Source organism: Bos javanicus, chromosome 18 (genome assembly GCF_032452875.1).
Source record: "Bos javanicus breed banteng chromosome 18, ARS-OSU_banteng_1.0, whole genome shotgun sequence".
In the NCBI taxonomy this organism is placed as follows: domain Eukaryota; kingdom Metazoa; phylum Chordata; class Mammalia; order Artiodactyla; family Bovidae; genus Bos; species Bos javanicus.
The window spans coordinates 33,020,762-33,037,098 of NC_083885.1; the positions used below are offsets into that span (position 1 = coordinate 33,020,762).

A 16,337-nucleotide genomic window follows, 5' to 3' on the forward strand; every position below is an offset into this window, starting at 1 on the left:
CAGCTGTACTATGGCACGGGGTGCTTGTTCTTGTTTTCTCTTTGGCTGTTGAACTCATGGAAAATGTGAAGCTCTTGTATTACTGCGGACAGTCCTGCTGCCAGTTCCCTTCGTTGCTCTTTAATTCCTTCAAGATAGCATTATTTATGTTGTTCATAGCCAGAATGGTTTGTATTCCCAGCTAGGGGCCAACTTAATGCCTGCTGATACTTAGAAGACAAAGGTTTTAAGGTTCTAGCCTCTAGAGGTTGTGAGGTGAGTTGAGTTAGACTGCCTCGCTTCTGCTCCAAGCTCCATCCTGTACTATGTCAGTTAGGTAAGTGACTTAACCTCTTTGAACCTAATTTCCATCTTCAGTAAAATGAGGGTAAGTATAGTATCTACCTCTTGGGACCATCATATGTACTAAAAATGTAATCCATGTTCAGTACTTAGCACAGGAGCTGGCATGTGGAGAGCAACCAATAAGCTTTGTCTACTGTTTGTAATGGGATGTCTTTAAGACTGCCGATCTGTCAATATCTAATAAAGAAAACTCTTCTGCATTGCCTCACCCAGTGAAATGGATTTTACCATTATTATGCTGAGAGAGAAGCCTTTTTACATACCTTCAGATTAATCAATTTCAGTTCATTTCCCCACCTTCTTGTAAAGCCAGCTTTGGCCCTGTCTTTCAACTCAAAATGATGATTTTATAAAAGTTAAAATGAAATTAGCAAAATGGTACTTTTCAGTCAATGAAAAGTCTGTCAGCTGAAAAAGCATGAACAATAACTCACATTTCTCCTACCGCATCCTACATGAAGTTGTGTGTTATCTAACAACAGGGGGATGTTAAATCATACAATGTAAACTTCCTTCCCCCAGTAGCAAGTGAGCTATTTTCATCTTTCTGTTGTGACACCATTTTTTACATTGTGTCAGCATGCTTATTATCAATTTACCTTTTCACACTCTGTGTGCATTTTCTTCCAGTTGGTTGAGATTTCTCCCCCAAGATTGTCTAGGCATTTCCCTGGATGTCCAGGTTGGATTTGTGCTTGAAAATGTGCTTTCTTGTTCAAATACTAATATAATGCAAGCACTACCTATCCAAAAGGCTCATGATATATATATTGGCAAAGAAGTATATAGTGTTACATTCAGCATGTATTCCTAGACATTCTCAAGTAATAATCTGTTTAGCTGTGTTTAACTGATCACTTACAAAACTAATTTGGCCATGAAAAATTTATTTTCACAAGAAGGGGTGTTTCAGAGAATAAGATATTTGGCAGGATTATGGGCAAGATTGATAAATTATGGTAGTTGGCCTGTTTCTCAGGTTTAAAAAGATAATAATAAAGAAGCTATTGCTTTGTCTGATCTGATTTTCCAAAGCCAGTGGGGACCATAAACACGTAACTCTAATCTGGTTGACGGGGCTGGGACTAGGGTGAGGAAATAGAGCTCCTTGCCATAGGTAGATATCCCACCATTTAAGGAGGTACCACAAAACTCAGTAATCCAGGTCATATTTCAATGCAGTATTTTTTTTTTAATGCAAAAATTCTGTGATGGACTGAGTGGCAAATTTCAAATAAAGGCAGGATCAATATTATTTTTTTTCTTTTACTTTTGGTGTTAATATGGCTCTGTATGTACCATTACTGTTATTTTCTTCACTTAAAATTTTGGTGTTTTGTCTATCATGGGTTTTTTTGCATGCGTTGAAATACTGTAGGCCTTGATTGCTGAGTTTTCGGGAGCCCTTTTGACTTTATGCCAATGGCAAGTGCCTCATCACCTTGCTCCACTTCCAGCTCCACTGTTTGATCCCTGCCCAATGTACCCAAGGATGGAAGAGCAAAAGCATTTTATCTTGTGTTGAGGTTCTTAAGGTCAGCATTAAGAAGGGGTGGCACATGCATGTACACAGCAGCACTAATTACAATAGGCAGAAGGTGCAAGGAACCCACGTGTCCATCAACTGATGAATGGATAAGTGAAATGTCGTATATACACACAAGGGAACATTGCGTGCATGCGTGCTAAGTTGCTTCAGTCATGTCTGACTCTTTGCGACTCCATTTACCGTAGCCCACATTACTCAGCCTTAAAAAGGAAGGCAGTTCTTTCACATGCTATACCATTGAGGACAGTTGAGCTAAGTAAAATAATTATACCAAGTAAAATGATCAGTCCCAGAGAAGACAAATACTATGTGATTTCGTTTCCATGTGGTGTCAAGAGTAGTCAAACTCATGGAAATAGAAGCTAAGCACGGTCATTGCCTGGACTGGGGAAAGAGAAATTGGGAGTTGTTATTTAATGGGTATAGAATTTCAGTTTTGCACAATTAAAAAGTTCTGGAGATGGATTGGACAGCAATATTAATATACTTAACATTACTGATCTTACACCTAAAAATGGTGAAAATGGTAAATTTCATATTATGTGTGTTTTTATCACAGTTGAACATTTAAACAAAAGAAGAAGAAATGGCAGAGGTCAGGGGCGAAGAACCACGTCATCAAAAGCTGAACTTGAGAGTGGGGACAAGGAACCATAAGGCCAGGAAAGGGAAGAAAGAAAACAGAGGTTGGGCGAGTGGCCTGAATGAATACCAGCCGAAGGGCTTCTGTCTGTCATTGGAAACAAATGCATCAAACATATGCATAAAAAATGGGACCAAAGCACATTCATTCAACTTCAGGTGTTTTTTCTGGCTCTTCTTCTTTGGCAACTGTCTTGGGCAAAGAAGACTTGAAATATAAGATCTAAATAGAGATCCTGTCTGTTAATGTACACCTTCACAGTGCTGATGGACTGGCCAGGATGTGCAGCACATTTTGGATGCTTTTATAGAAAAGCTAAGACTTATTTTTCTAATAACTCTTTCATCTGCAGCATCTAGTTGTTCCATTAGGAAAACTAAAATAGCTCGTGGAATTGCTTTTTGTCCTTCTACAATAACAGACACCGCAGTGAGCTCGTCGCTTTGGGATATATGTAGAATATGACGTGGATACAATGAGAAAAGAAAAATGTCTCTTCACTCCACACCCTTTTGGCAGAAGGACATTTTTTGACATCTCCTTCATGTTTCCAGGTCAGAGAACATCTTCCCTTGTGTGAACAAAAGAGAGATAATTTATAACAACATATGCTGAAATAATGTACTGTGATCTCTTTGAGGGCAAATATCATCTATAAATAATTTTAACAACTCACAAAGAGTCTTGGCCATACTTAGCATGGCATTTTTTGTTTTTTTGTTTTTTGTTTTTGGATTGCTTTACTTTTTTTTCACCTGGATACACTAGATGCTGCTGCTTTTGTTGTTGAGGTGGAGAGACACTCTAGATGTTTCTTTTATTGTTGGGATGTGTTGTCAGAGTAGGCTACATTAAAGTGATAATAAATGTCCCCAGTGCTAGTGACTCAGAACATGGAGATTCTGCTTTCTCATATGCTGCAAGTCCACTGAGGGTCAGCTATAGCTCTGCTGTCTGTCATCTTTTCTCTGGGACCCAGGCTAATAGAGCAGTCTTCCTTTGGTTGTCATGACTTCGAGGACAACATGGTGTGACTGACCAAGCTTCTGCTCAGAAGTGACACGTTGCTTTCTCCACAGTTCATTGGCCAAAACAATTCACATGGCCCTTAGAGTTTAACAGAGTAGGCCTGTGTAATCTCCCTTTAGGGACAGTCCCTGCAGCAGCAACACCATAGCAACATTTACTGGCATAAATGGCAGAAAAGAATCATCTACAGGTGATTGAACAAAGGAAAAGAGAGCTAATATCTCTATAGTTTCCCAGGAACTCTATATGCTGTTCTCATTCAGTTGTCATTCAGGCTTGACCACAACCATATGAGTTCCTTCTGTTGTTCCTATAGGTGAAAAAGCTGAGTTCAGGTTGACTCGGCAACCTGCTTCAGGTCACATTAGAGCTAGAATGAGTTAGAGCTGGTGTTTGAATCCATGGCCAACCAACTCAAAGGCCATGCTCTTCCCAAAGACAACATAGTGAAGCCCACACTTGTGTGTGGACAAAGTGACGTCTGAAACTCTATTTTGAAAACCATTTTTTATTAAAGCAATCCAATATGAATACTCAAATTAATAGATGGAAGGCATATCCTGTAAAAACTTGTGGAAAAGATTAAATTCTGGAAGCAGAGTGGTATTAAAAATAGCAGTTACTCCATGTCATGCATTTTCCATATAAAAAAACATCTGGGCCTCACTGACCATCAAAACAAGGGTGATCCAACTCCTTTAAGGAAAGTAATTTTTTAAAAAATCACTGTATTTCTAGAGTATTTGACATAGGACTAAAACATGTATTTCTAGAAATGGTAACAGAATTAATAAGAATAAATTTATTAATAGTGCAAGAAAAGAGTTTATGAAGATAATACTTTCGCATAAATATTAAAGTTAAGGCTGGCTAAGGAAATGCAGTATTGGAGTACAGCTAGGTTTAACCCCTCTGTGCTGCTACTACTGCTGCTGCTGCTAAGTCGCTTCAGTCGTGTCCGACTCTGTGTGACCCCATAGACGGCAGCCCACGAGGCTCCCCTGTCCCTGGGATTCTCCAGGCAAGAACACTGGAGTGGGTTGCCATTGCCTTCTCCAATGCATGAAAGTGAAAAGTGAAAGTGAAGTCGCTGAGTCTTGTCCGACTCTTAGCGACCCCATGTACTGTGGCCCACCAGGCTCCTCCATCCATGGATTTTCCAGGGACTGTATAAACAGTCTTGCAAATCTCAGAGAACTTACCACCCTCCCACCCATTCTGTTTTCAGCCAATCCTCTTCTCTCCTCACATTTCCAACTTACAAGCAAACGCTGTCAGAGTCATGTCTGAAATACTGTAAATCCAAACATTCTCCATGTTCCCACAGCTATCTTTGAGTCCAGGCTACTGATTTCTTAACTGACTCTGTTTTGCCTACCTGCTCCCAGCCCTTCCCCCATCACAGCAGCCAGAATGACCCTTTAAAGATCTATCATGTCACACCTAAGCTCAGAATCTTCCAAACGTCCATGAGCTCTTACAGTAAAAAAGCCACAGTTCTGAAAATTGTCTTCCAAGTTCACAAGACTCCCCTGCCACTAACCACCAAAGCTCTGACCTCCTCTCCTACCTTTTTCTCCTCCCTCACTTATTTCAATTCTTACGTGCTTCCTTTTCTCCTTAAAGACCCCAGGTACGCCGAAGGCCTTCGCATCTAGGGTTCTCTGCCTGAATGCTTTTCTCCAGTCATCTGCCTGCAGCCCCACTTCCTACATCCCTCTACTCAAACCTTATCTTTTTTAACAGGCCTTTCATGACCAACACATATAAAATAACTCAATTCAACAGCACTCTGCTCCCTTACCTAATTTCTGGTATCCCAGAAGCCAAGTTATGTATTTATTAAAAAAAAAAAAAAACACTTAAAATGAAGTATAATTGAAATATAATATTAGATTAATTTTAGGTATATGTATGTATATGTATGGAATCTGAAAAAGAATACTTACATATGTATTCTTTTTCAGATTCTTTATAGGTTATTACAAAATAATGAGTATGGTTCCCTGTGTTATACAGTAGATCTTGTTGGTTATCTATTTTATATAGAGTAGTGTATATATGTTCATTCCAAATGCCTAATTTATCCCTTCCCTCCTGGAAAGGTAACCTTGGTAACCCAAAGTTTGTTTTCAGCGTGTATGTCTATTTCTATTGTGTGTGTGTATATATATATATATATATATATATATTCATTTGTATTATTTTTTTAGATTCCACATACAAGCAATATCATAGGATGTTTGCCTTTGTCTGACTTACATCACTTAGTATGATAATCTCTAGGTCTATCCATGTTGCTGCAAATGGCATTGTTTTGTTCTTTTTTATGGCAGAGTAATATTCCATAGTATATATGTAACATATTTTCTTTATCCATTCTTCTGTTGATAACACTTAGGTTGCTTCCATGTCTTGGATTAAATAGTGCTGCAGTGAACACTGGGATGCATGTATCTTTTCAAATTAAGGTTTTCTCCAAAACGAAGTTATATATTTAAAGATGAAGGGAGTTTGTCAGTTGCACTGATGTGATTAAGTGCAGTGAGGACTAATGAATGACCATTGTGTTGGTGACAGAAGTAATTGACAGTTGTTCCAGGGGAGTGGTCACATTAAAAACTGGAATGGGTGCAAGGAAGAGGACCAGGAAGGACAGAAGTCAAGACAGTGAATGGACATCTAGTTCTAGGAGTTCTTCTGCAACGGGGAACAGAGGTATTGGACAATAGTTTAAGGAGGATCTGGGATAAAAGAAGTGCTTTTGTTGAAGTGGGAAATGTTACAGTGATCTAGTCTGACAACAATGCAATAAATAGGGGAAAGTTGATAATTCAAAAAAGAGAGAAGATAACAGCAAAAGAGAGATCCTTAGTTAGGTGAGAGAGGGCCCAGGTCATATAGGAAAAACTGGTCTGCAAAGCTTGTGATTTCACTCACCATACAGAAGCAAAGACACACCTTTGCTAATAGTGATAGAGACTTCAGAATATTTGGTGATGGGTGCAAGTAGAACTTCTTTTCTGAATATAGCTTCTATTTGTTTTCAGTGAATCAAGAGAAATCATGTTTTTTCCCCAAGTCAAATAGCAATAAATCATAGAGCTGTCTGGATGCCAAGTTCTAAATTATTCTTTCCATGACACCACAATGGTATTACCTAGCCTTTTTCAGAGTAAGGAACAAAAACTTACCTGTGTTTTAGACATCCTCATTTAATGTTAATATTCTAAAGAAAGGTCATCATTCAATTACCAAAGCTCATATTGGAACCATTTTAATGGGCTAGAGGCATGCATTGAACTTTTCTAATTATGCAACAGTTATCTCTTTTAACTGATTTCCTACAGTTTCCAAAGCTTAATAATAATAATAACCTATTTTTCATAGCAAGATTATGGAGATCAGTATTAAGGTCAGCATCAGTAGCACCACTCAGCCAGATTAAGAAATTTCATCATCATTTTACCTTTTGCTCCTAGCATGGTTCACAGGGCTCACTAAATATTTGATAGATGAAAGGAGATCACTTGTCTTATGAATTTCATTACTTCGCTGACTTTCAGTTGAGTTACAGCAAACAGAAAACCTGTCTGAAAGTGGCCTAAATGATACTACTGTTTCAAGTCCAAGACAGTTTAATTCATTCACTCAACATCATCCCAGTGGATCAGGTTTCCAACAGCTCCACATGTTGCCACCCTTAATTTAGCTTGTCCGAATAAGGCCTGTTGGCTCATGCAACTGGAATGCTAGAGCCTCAACTAAGGGAACATTTCTGTCTAGTGTCTCTTTAAGATCAAACAGAGCTTTTCCAGAAGTTCTCCCAGGGCCTGACTGTAGTTGGACCTAGATACACCAGATCTTTCAGTTAGCAAGATAAATGAGACTACCATAATATGACCTTAGACCAAGAAAGATTCAGATCATGAGGTTGAGGTAGGCTGTCACTCTGGTGACATGGCCATGTAGGGGATACTGAAGACAAGATCAAGGTGATCAAGGAAGAAGGGAGATGGGAATGTCTGCAGGTGGGCAGTTAGTCATCTCTCATGTCCAACTGGAAGAGCTGGGAACCTAGATTTGACTGATTTAAGAGTCCACAATTTTCTGTCCTTGAGAAAATTACTTATCATTTTCCTTTTTTTTTTCTTCTTGTCCTTCTTTTCCCCTTTCACCACCTCTTTCTTTTTGTCTTTTCCTCCTCCTCTGTTTCCTCCTCCTTTTTCTCTCTCACTCCGCTCCTTCTCCTCCCACCCCATCTACTTTTGTTCTGAGTGGTCCAGGAGCCAATGCCAGTTAGGTAGCAATTCCTCACAAAGTACCTTAAATTATCCCGTAGATGGCCAGATTTTTGAAAAAAACATGGCCTGAGCACAGTGTAGTTCATCTAGGATTAGTCTAGGGTCATCTCTAGGTTTTTTGATCTTGGACTTTATTGATCTTGATTGCAAATTAATTATTTTATCAAGTCATTAAATAGACCTTATACTGATGGAAATTTACATGTGAAACTTAAAATCATATTTGAAGAGGTCATGGATGTCTGATGATGATTCTGCATCAGTGATACCCTGAGTGACTTGAGCAAGGTCAAGGTCAGGTCAAGTTTATCTTTTAATTCAAATTGATTGAACGGGAATCCTTCTATGTATGCAGAGAATTTAAATGGTCTCAGGTTCTATCTGATGGGTCCCTCCCTCATCTTACTAATTCTCTGATCTCATCTTCTACCACTTGTTCCGACTGGTGTTTCTTTTACACAGTTCATGTAGTCATGCTCTGTGGCCTTTGTAGTAACCAATCTTTTGTCTAGAATCAATACCACCTTAGTTTGAAGCCTTCCTTGACTTCCATTTACAATTTCACTCTCCTGCCTCCTAAACACTTACACAACCTTTTCCATTTTGTCAATTAGCAACCCCCCAGCCCCTCCCCACCCCCCACCCCCGACTCTAAGGACTTTTCAGCACGGGGCACAGTATTTGTAAAGTTATATTCTTCTTTCTTCCCCCTCCAGAAAGTAAGCTCCAATAGGCTGCTTTTTTTCTTCTTCTTCTTCTTCTAATTTATTCCTTGTTATATCCCAGTTACCCAGAACAGTATCTAGTCTGTGGTAGAAAATCAATGCTTTAGGAATAAATAAGTAAATTGTAATCCTTATTTTCAAGAAGCTTCCTGTTTATTGGAAAAGGCATGCAAACCAGCAAAACAGATGGCTAATTGAGTAACTGATGAACACAGCAGCCATCTAACCATCCACCAAATGGGTCCCACCGCTTGAGTCTTAAGAACATCCTGCAAAGCTTGGCTCCCTGAGACCCCCTTCCAGCTCACCAGTTTAGCCTGATGTTTTGGGGTGTATTATTAAACTCTTTCATCCTCAGTTTTCCCATATGTGAATGGATTTTTTTTTTTTTTTGAGGAATTAAATAATCTCTGTAAAATCCTTAACACAGTGCTTGATGTAGAATAAGTGCTTGATACATGTGCAGTTTTATAAATAGAAAAAAGAGCTAGATTCTGTGGGGGCACTGGTGAGCTCTGTGTGAACAGTTCAGGAAAACAAGGAGCATATGAACCTAAAACTCAGGAGCTTGGTAGTCATGTATGCCCATTTTAAAAAGGGTGAGTATGTTAAGTTTTTAGTCCCTTGAAACTTTTTAGTATAGGGAGACACACCATTATTCCTCTTTATCTCTGATCATCAATCCAGGTTAAACTTAAGTGATTGGTACAGGAACAAAATCACTTGCCAGGTGCTAAAGAACTAGCAAGTGGGATACGCTTAAAGAAGCACATTTACATTTACTTTCTACTGTAATTTTTTCAGGGGCTTCCCTGGTGTCTCAAACAGTTAGGAATCTGCCTGCAATGCAGGAGACCCAGGTTTAATCCCTGGGTCAGGAAGATTCCCCTGGAGAAGGAAATGGCTATCCACTCCAATATTCTTACCTGGAGAATTCCATGGACAGAAAACCTGGTGGGGTCGCAAAGAGTTGGACATGACTGAGCAACTAAATATCAATATCCTCACATATACAGATGACCCCACCCTTATGGCAGAAAGTGAAGAGGAACTCAAAAGCCTCTTGATGAAAGGGAAAGTGGAGAGTGAAAAAGTTGGCTTAAAGCTCAACATTCAGAAAATGAAGATCATGGCATCCGATCCCACCACTTCATGGGAAATAGGTGGGGAAACAGTGGAAACAGTATCAGACTTTATTTTTCTGGGCTCCAAAATCACTACAGATGGTGACTGCAGCCATGAAATTAAAAGACGCTTACTCCTTGGAAGGAAAGTTATGACCAACCTAGATAGCATATTCAAAAGCAGAGACATTACTTTGCCAACAAAGGTTCATCTAGTCAGGGCTATGGTTTTTCCTGTGATCGTGTATGGATGTGAGAGTTGGACTGTGAAGAAGGCTGAGCGCCGAAGAATGATGCTTTTCAACTGTGGTGTTGGAGAAGACTCTTGAGAGTCCCTTGGACTGCAAGGAGATCCAACCAGTGCATTCTGAAGGAGATCAGCCCTGGGATTTCTTTGGAAGGAATGATGCTAAAGCTGAAACTCCAGTACTTTGACCACCTCATGCGAAGAGTTGACTCATTGGAAAAGACTCTGATGCTGGGAGGGATTGGGGGCAGGAGGAGAAGGGGACGACAGAGGATGAGATGGCTGGATGAGATCACTGACTCGATGGAAGTGAGTCTGAGTGAACTCTGGGAGTTGGTGATGGACAGGGAGGCCTGGCGTGCTGCAATTCATGGGGTCACAAAGAGTCGGACACGACTGAGAGACTTATCTGATCTGAGCAACTAAGTAATTTTCCTTTTGTTTCACATGCTAAGAAGGCAAAAACAGGGAAGTTCAGAATTACAATTCAACATAATATTATGTAATCAAATGTAACGAAGTTACCTTTGTCATCATGTGGTGTATAGGTGACTTCTGTAATATCAAAATTTCTACATCATTTTAATTTTTTTTTTTTTTTGCTTTTAAAGTAGAGGATATGATGCTTTCTTCTTCTTAGTTGTACATGCATACTATCAAGACTCTGAGTCCGTGATTTGCAGAGTAGGTACACAAAGAGCATCAGAGTTCAAAACTATACACCCACGATGATTTGTTTTTGCCAATAATACACAACTTGTGTAAAGGGAAGGAAAAAACGCACACATTATTTCACTTAATAACAATTATCTGGGAAATGTTGTGTTGTTGTTATTCTGTATTAGTTCTACTTGCCTTCATGTTAAATGGATGAAAGCAGAATTAAAAGGTGACATTTGGGCCATTTCCTAAAAAAATGTGATTTCTCAGTCTTTAAATACATTTCCTGAGCTTGTGTTTTCATCTAGGCAACTTTGCTACTTTAATGTTATTTAAAATTAAATTTGTTCTTTGGTTCGTTACAATGCTTAGCAACTTAATAAGTTTATAAATCATAATTAACTACTACTCTCTGTTCTATTACCCTTTTGAATTGCCTTCCTTTTTACTTTTTTTTTTTTTTCCTTTTCCCATGTAATTTGCCACATGTGTACTTTATTTCAGAGATGGGTAGACCTCACTTTCAAGGGGTGGTGGGTTGGCTTCACAGGAAATGTGTGACTGTATCATGAGTGATACACATGTGAGGGTGTGAATCCACATGCTTGCATGTGTGTGTGAACACAGATGTGTACATTAATACTTAATTGACTTTCAGGGAGTGCTTTTTTTTTTTTTTTTAAGATTTTCCTCTACTTTGCTGGGTGCAATATCTGAAACGATTCCAGAACTCCATCAGGGACTTTTTATTTCTGTACGATAAAAGGAAGTCAAATAAAGTATAATGAGTTTTCAAACACTTCAGCAAAGCTTTAAAATGTTCAAAGAAAGAGTCAAAAGGCCTGAGTCATTAGGAGTCTACTTAGGGAATGTGGGTGAGCGTCATTGCAAGGCACACCACAGGGGGCAGAGAGCATTCCTGCCAGTGCCTCCTCATTGTATCACAACACACAGATCTTCCCTAGAGGCTTATCTGTTAATAGTCTGACTTTGGCTAGAGGAGATGCAGGGGCAAGTGGTTATAATGAAAGGTCATAGGCTTAAGTGAGCTAACACATTTGCGAGGCCTTCCTCATCCCCTGGCAAACCCCACCCTCACAAGCGTTCTTGTTCATCTGTTGCCAACTTTTTCACATGTTTGTCCAGGTTGTTCTTTTTAAAATAATTTTAAGGTGTTTATTTATTTATGTTTGGCTAAACTGGGTCTTCATTGCTGCCTGCGGGCTTTCTCTCGCTGCAGAGAGCAGAGCTTGGTCTAGTTGTGGTGCTCAGGCTTCTCACTGTGGTGGTTTCTCGTGTTCCCGAGCACAGGCTCTAGGGGCACGGGCTTCAGGAGTTGTGGCGTGTGAACAGCTTAGCTGCTCTGCTGCGTGTGGAATCTTACCAGACCAGGGATTGAGCCTGTGTCCTCTGCATTGACAGGTGAATTCTTAACCACTGGCCTACCAGAGAAATCCCTCCATGTTGTTCCTAAGCCTAAGACATATATGTTTTTCCCCCTTACTCTACTCTTCTGTCTCCTGGCCATTACAGATTTTTTTCCCCCCTTTTTCATTCTTGTTAAGACCATTTAAGTCTTATACTGATGCCAAAACAATTTGACAGTGATTTATGTTGGCAATATATGTAGTTGATCTTGAGAACTTTTTACAGTTATCTCCTGTTTTCCATAAGTATTGCTTTTACCTCTGTAAGACATGAGGACATATACCACTTATTTCCTCTGGCCTCTTCTCCACTCTCAAATGTATGGTGGTGAGTTGTTGATACATACTACATTCATTTCTTGGTTTATTTTGCAACCTTCTATGGGCATGTCCATTGCATGAGACCATCTTATATAGTGACTTTTTAATTGATGCCACTAAGAATCCACCGGATCTAGCACTTTCTTCGCCCCTGAATTGCTGACGGGCACATCCTCCACCTCTGGATGGGCAGGCCAAGTCAACCCCTGGAACAGCTCCATCCATGGCCACATTCACAGATTAGGACTTTTTAAAACAGTACACTATGACGACCCTCTTGACCCTTAGGGAACTCCAACAGATTTTAACTTCTACCCTTGATCTCTGGTCTAGTATATTTGGTTTCTATCGTGATAGTCAGTCCCACATGTAGATTATGATCTTCACAGATACCCTTACAGCTAAGAATTTACTTGAATGCCTGGAGGTGCTAGGCCCTTTTTGTCCATATATCATATGGTGGGTGTATGAATTTAAGCCCTGCTGATACCAGTCATGAAAATGATTCCAAATTAAAAGTTTATGCCAAGCAGGAGCAGTTCAACCTTCTAGACTGGGAGGAGCTCTAGATAAATGTTGTTATAGATTAAAGGGAAATAACAGAAACCCAATACTTCTCGAGAAAATTCTTTTTTTTTGAGGTAGTCAATTATGCTAACAAGGATATAGAGTGTACTGGGTCATAGTACTGCCTCTCTCACAAACCTTGAGAAGTATTAAATATGTTTCTTCCTTTCTTTGAGATTTAATTTGCATGTTTAAAAATTTTTTTTTAAAAGGAAATGGGGTGTGGCTATTGTTGTTTTTTTAATATTTCCAGTACTCTTGCCTGGAAAATCCCATGGGCGGAGGAGTCTGGTAGGCTGCAGTCCATGGGGTCGCTAAGAGTCAGACATGACTGAGTGACTTCACTTTCACTTTTCACTTTCATGCATTGGAGAAGGAAATGGCAACCCACTCCAGTGTTCTTGCCCGGGGAATCACAGGGATGGGGGAGCCTGGTGGGCTGCCATCTCTGGGGTCGCACAGAGTCAGACATGACTGAAGTGACTTAGCAGCAGCAGCAGCAGCTCTCATATTACATTCCAGACCTGCTGTGTTACAGGAAGGAATTTTGTCAACACTTCTATAATCTACCACATTACAACTCAGGTTTGATGTGAGAGAGTTAGAGAAAATAAGGTATAAAAGCCTTAAAAACGTACTAGATAGTAAGCTTTAGGTTTTATTATACACAAGTATCTAATTTATCTGTATTAATGTATCAAATTAAAATCTGAATAATACATTTACTATCTATTTTTATTGTATTGGTTTTTGAAAAACTGTAAAACCTTTTCTTCCCTCCAGAGGCAGGATAGAGAAGATAACTTCTATGAAGTCTGTGTTGGTCAGGTAGCTTACATGATGTGATGCTGAGGAAGTGCTCTCAAACCTCAGCAGTTTACAACCAAGGATTGTTATCATTCATTTTACATGGTCATCATGTGTTCAACGTGGCCTGCACTATGCCACTTTTATGCCGAAACTCAAGCTGAAAGAAGAGTTTCTGTTGGGAGTGTTGGCAGTCTTATGCCAGAGGGACTGTGCATCTTGGGACCACATGATGAAGTATAGATTTCTCCTTCATTTTAAACATGTCATTTTCACTCACATTGCACTCACTGTGCAAATCACATGGCCAACCAAAAGGCAGTGAAGCCAGAGTATTTAATGCTTACCAAGTAGATACGTGAGAGCTCCATATCAAAGGACATAAAACAAAGGCAGTCATCCAATAGATGAAAAGCAGTTTGCACAAAATACCAATACACTGGTCCCTACCCTATCATTAATTTACTCTGTGGTCCTAAACAGTCCACATACTCTTTCTATGAATGGGGACATTTAAAAGTTTAAAGCAGAATATTAGGGTTTTATTTTTGCTTACTTTCTGAAATTGATAGTAGGAAGAGATAGGGTAATAAAAGTGTCAAAGTGTTGTGCAAATCAGGTGAAACCTAAATAAAATTTCAGTGGGATCTGGGTATCAGATGCCACTGTGTTTATTCACCCCCACAGATCAGAAGTTATCTTAGACAGGGAGACCCACTGTCCTATAACCTGGCAATATCTGTAGCACAGAGTAAGAAAATAAGTGAAGATTTGCTTCATCATGGAAGAATTCTAGTTTACAGAATTGATTTTAAAGAGATGTCCAACACCACTTTAAATGTAGAGGAAGTCTTCTCTGTTATGATCAATCTTCAGACACAGGTACGAACTGGACATATTGTTGAAAAGAAATCTCACCTCTAGGTGAAATCAAAGTGTCCCCAGAGCCATGCTCCCTCTAAAGGTGCAGGAGAAAGATCTGCTGCAGGTCTTTCTCCTAGATTCAGGTAGCTCCCTGACTTGTGGCAGCATAACTCCAATCTTTACATGGTGTTTTCCATGTGTGCATTTCTATCTGTGCCCCAAATTTCTCCTTTTTTTTATAAAGACACCAGTCATACTGTAGGGGCTTCCCAAGTGTCTCAGTGGTAAAGAATCTGTCTGCCAGTGCAGGAGCCTCAGGAGATACCGCTTTGATCCCTAGGTCAGGAAGATCCCCTGGGGGAGGAAATGGCAGCCCCCTCCAGTATTCTTGCTGGTATAATCCCATGGACAGAGGAGCCTGGTGGGCTACAATGTATGGGGTCACAAAGAGTCAGACACAACTGAGCGACTGAGCACAAATGCAGTCATACTGTATTAGCGCCCCCCTCTAATGAACTCATCATAACTAATTGTATCTACAATGATATATTTCCAAATAAGGTGACATCCTGAGGTACAGAGGGTTAGGACATCAATATATGAATTTCTGGGGACACTATTCAAGCTATAACAAGGCCTAACTTAATTTGCTGTATGATTTTAATTGGAGCATTTCACTCTTCTGTCCTTCAACACTGGTTTCTTTAACTTGACATCTCTTTGCAGGAAAATGTCAAGAAGCAGCCTCTGTTTCAACCCTCTAAGATTGTGAGATACCAGACTCTGAATTAATCTCGTGGAGGAGAAAACCAAGCGAGGTGGCCTGAAAGTATTTGCCTTGCTGAGGTAAGAATCCACAAGAGCTGTTGTTTTCTCTCACAAGACTTTGACCTAGAGAGAGAATCATAAAATAACCGAGTCGAAAGACACTTTCTTTCACAGTCATGTAGAGGAAGCCACCTTCCTTGTCAAGTGGTTTTCTGGTTTGCAGAGACACCTTCAGGAGCCAGAAATGCAAGCTTTGCAGATGGTGGTAAGGAATCTGCCTCTCGGTGCAGGAGGCCTAAGAGACATGGGTTCAATCCCTGGTTTGGGAAGGCTCCCTGGAGGAGGAAATGGTAACCTGCTCCAGTATTCTTCCTAGGAGAATCCCATAGACAGAGGAGCCTGGTGGGCTGCAGTCCACTGGGTCACAGAGAGTTGGACACAACTGAGTGTCTGAGCGCAGCACAGCCGGAGACACACTAGCGCTAAGGCAGTCTTCCTTATGGTGTGATACTTGGGGATGATCAGACCTGCTTTCTAAAGTTGGACCAACTGTGCTCAGGCATAGTTTCTAATTTAATTCTTGGTGATGAGAGTGAGGTAGTAATGTCATCCCCTTAAAGCCAGTGTGAGCCCCCTTTCCTGCCGACGATCCTTATTTTTGACAGCAACAGGAGAAAATTTGAAGCTACAGTTGCCAGGGAGAGGAGACAGTTTGGATGTTCCTGGCTCTTTTTTCTTCAGTCTGCATTCCAAGTTCCTCAGCTCTCACTCTAAACCACACAAAAGTCAAAAAAGTTACCCATCCTATTCAGTATCTGAACTCACTGAACTAAGAGGAAAGCCGCATTTAAGATATTCTATGTGGTATACATAAGCCATGGCATTTTTACTGTTTCAGTTAAAGTAATTTAAAGAAAAAAATTACCTTTGTACTACATTTAGGAGGACAAATTAATT

The 16,337-nt window shown here is 40.0% G+C and overlaps 1 long non-coding RNA gene across 1 annotated transcript in view; it reads left to right on the forward strand.

Annotated features, from left to right (window-relative positions):
• The first annotated feature begins 15,327 nt into the window (after positions 1-15,327).
• LOC133230258 (uncharacterized) overlaps positions 15,328-16,337 on the forward strand; it is a 268,249-nt gene continuing 267,239 nt past the window's right edge. Inside the window, exon 1 of the long non-coding RNA XR_009730801.1 lies at positions 15,328-15,458. This is a non-coding gene — a long non-coding RNA (uncharacterized LOC133230258). The remainder of the gene's footprint in view (positions 15,459-16,337) is intronic.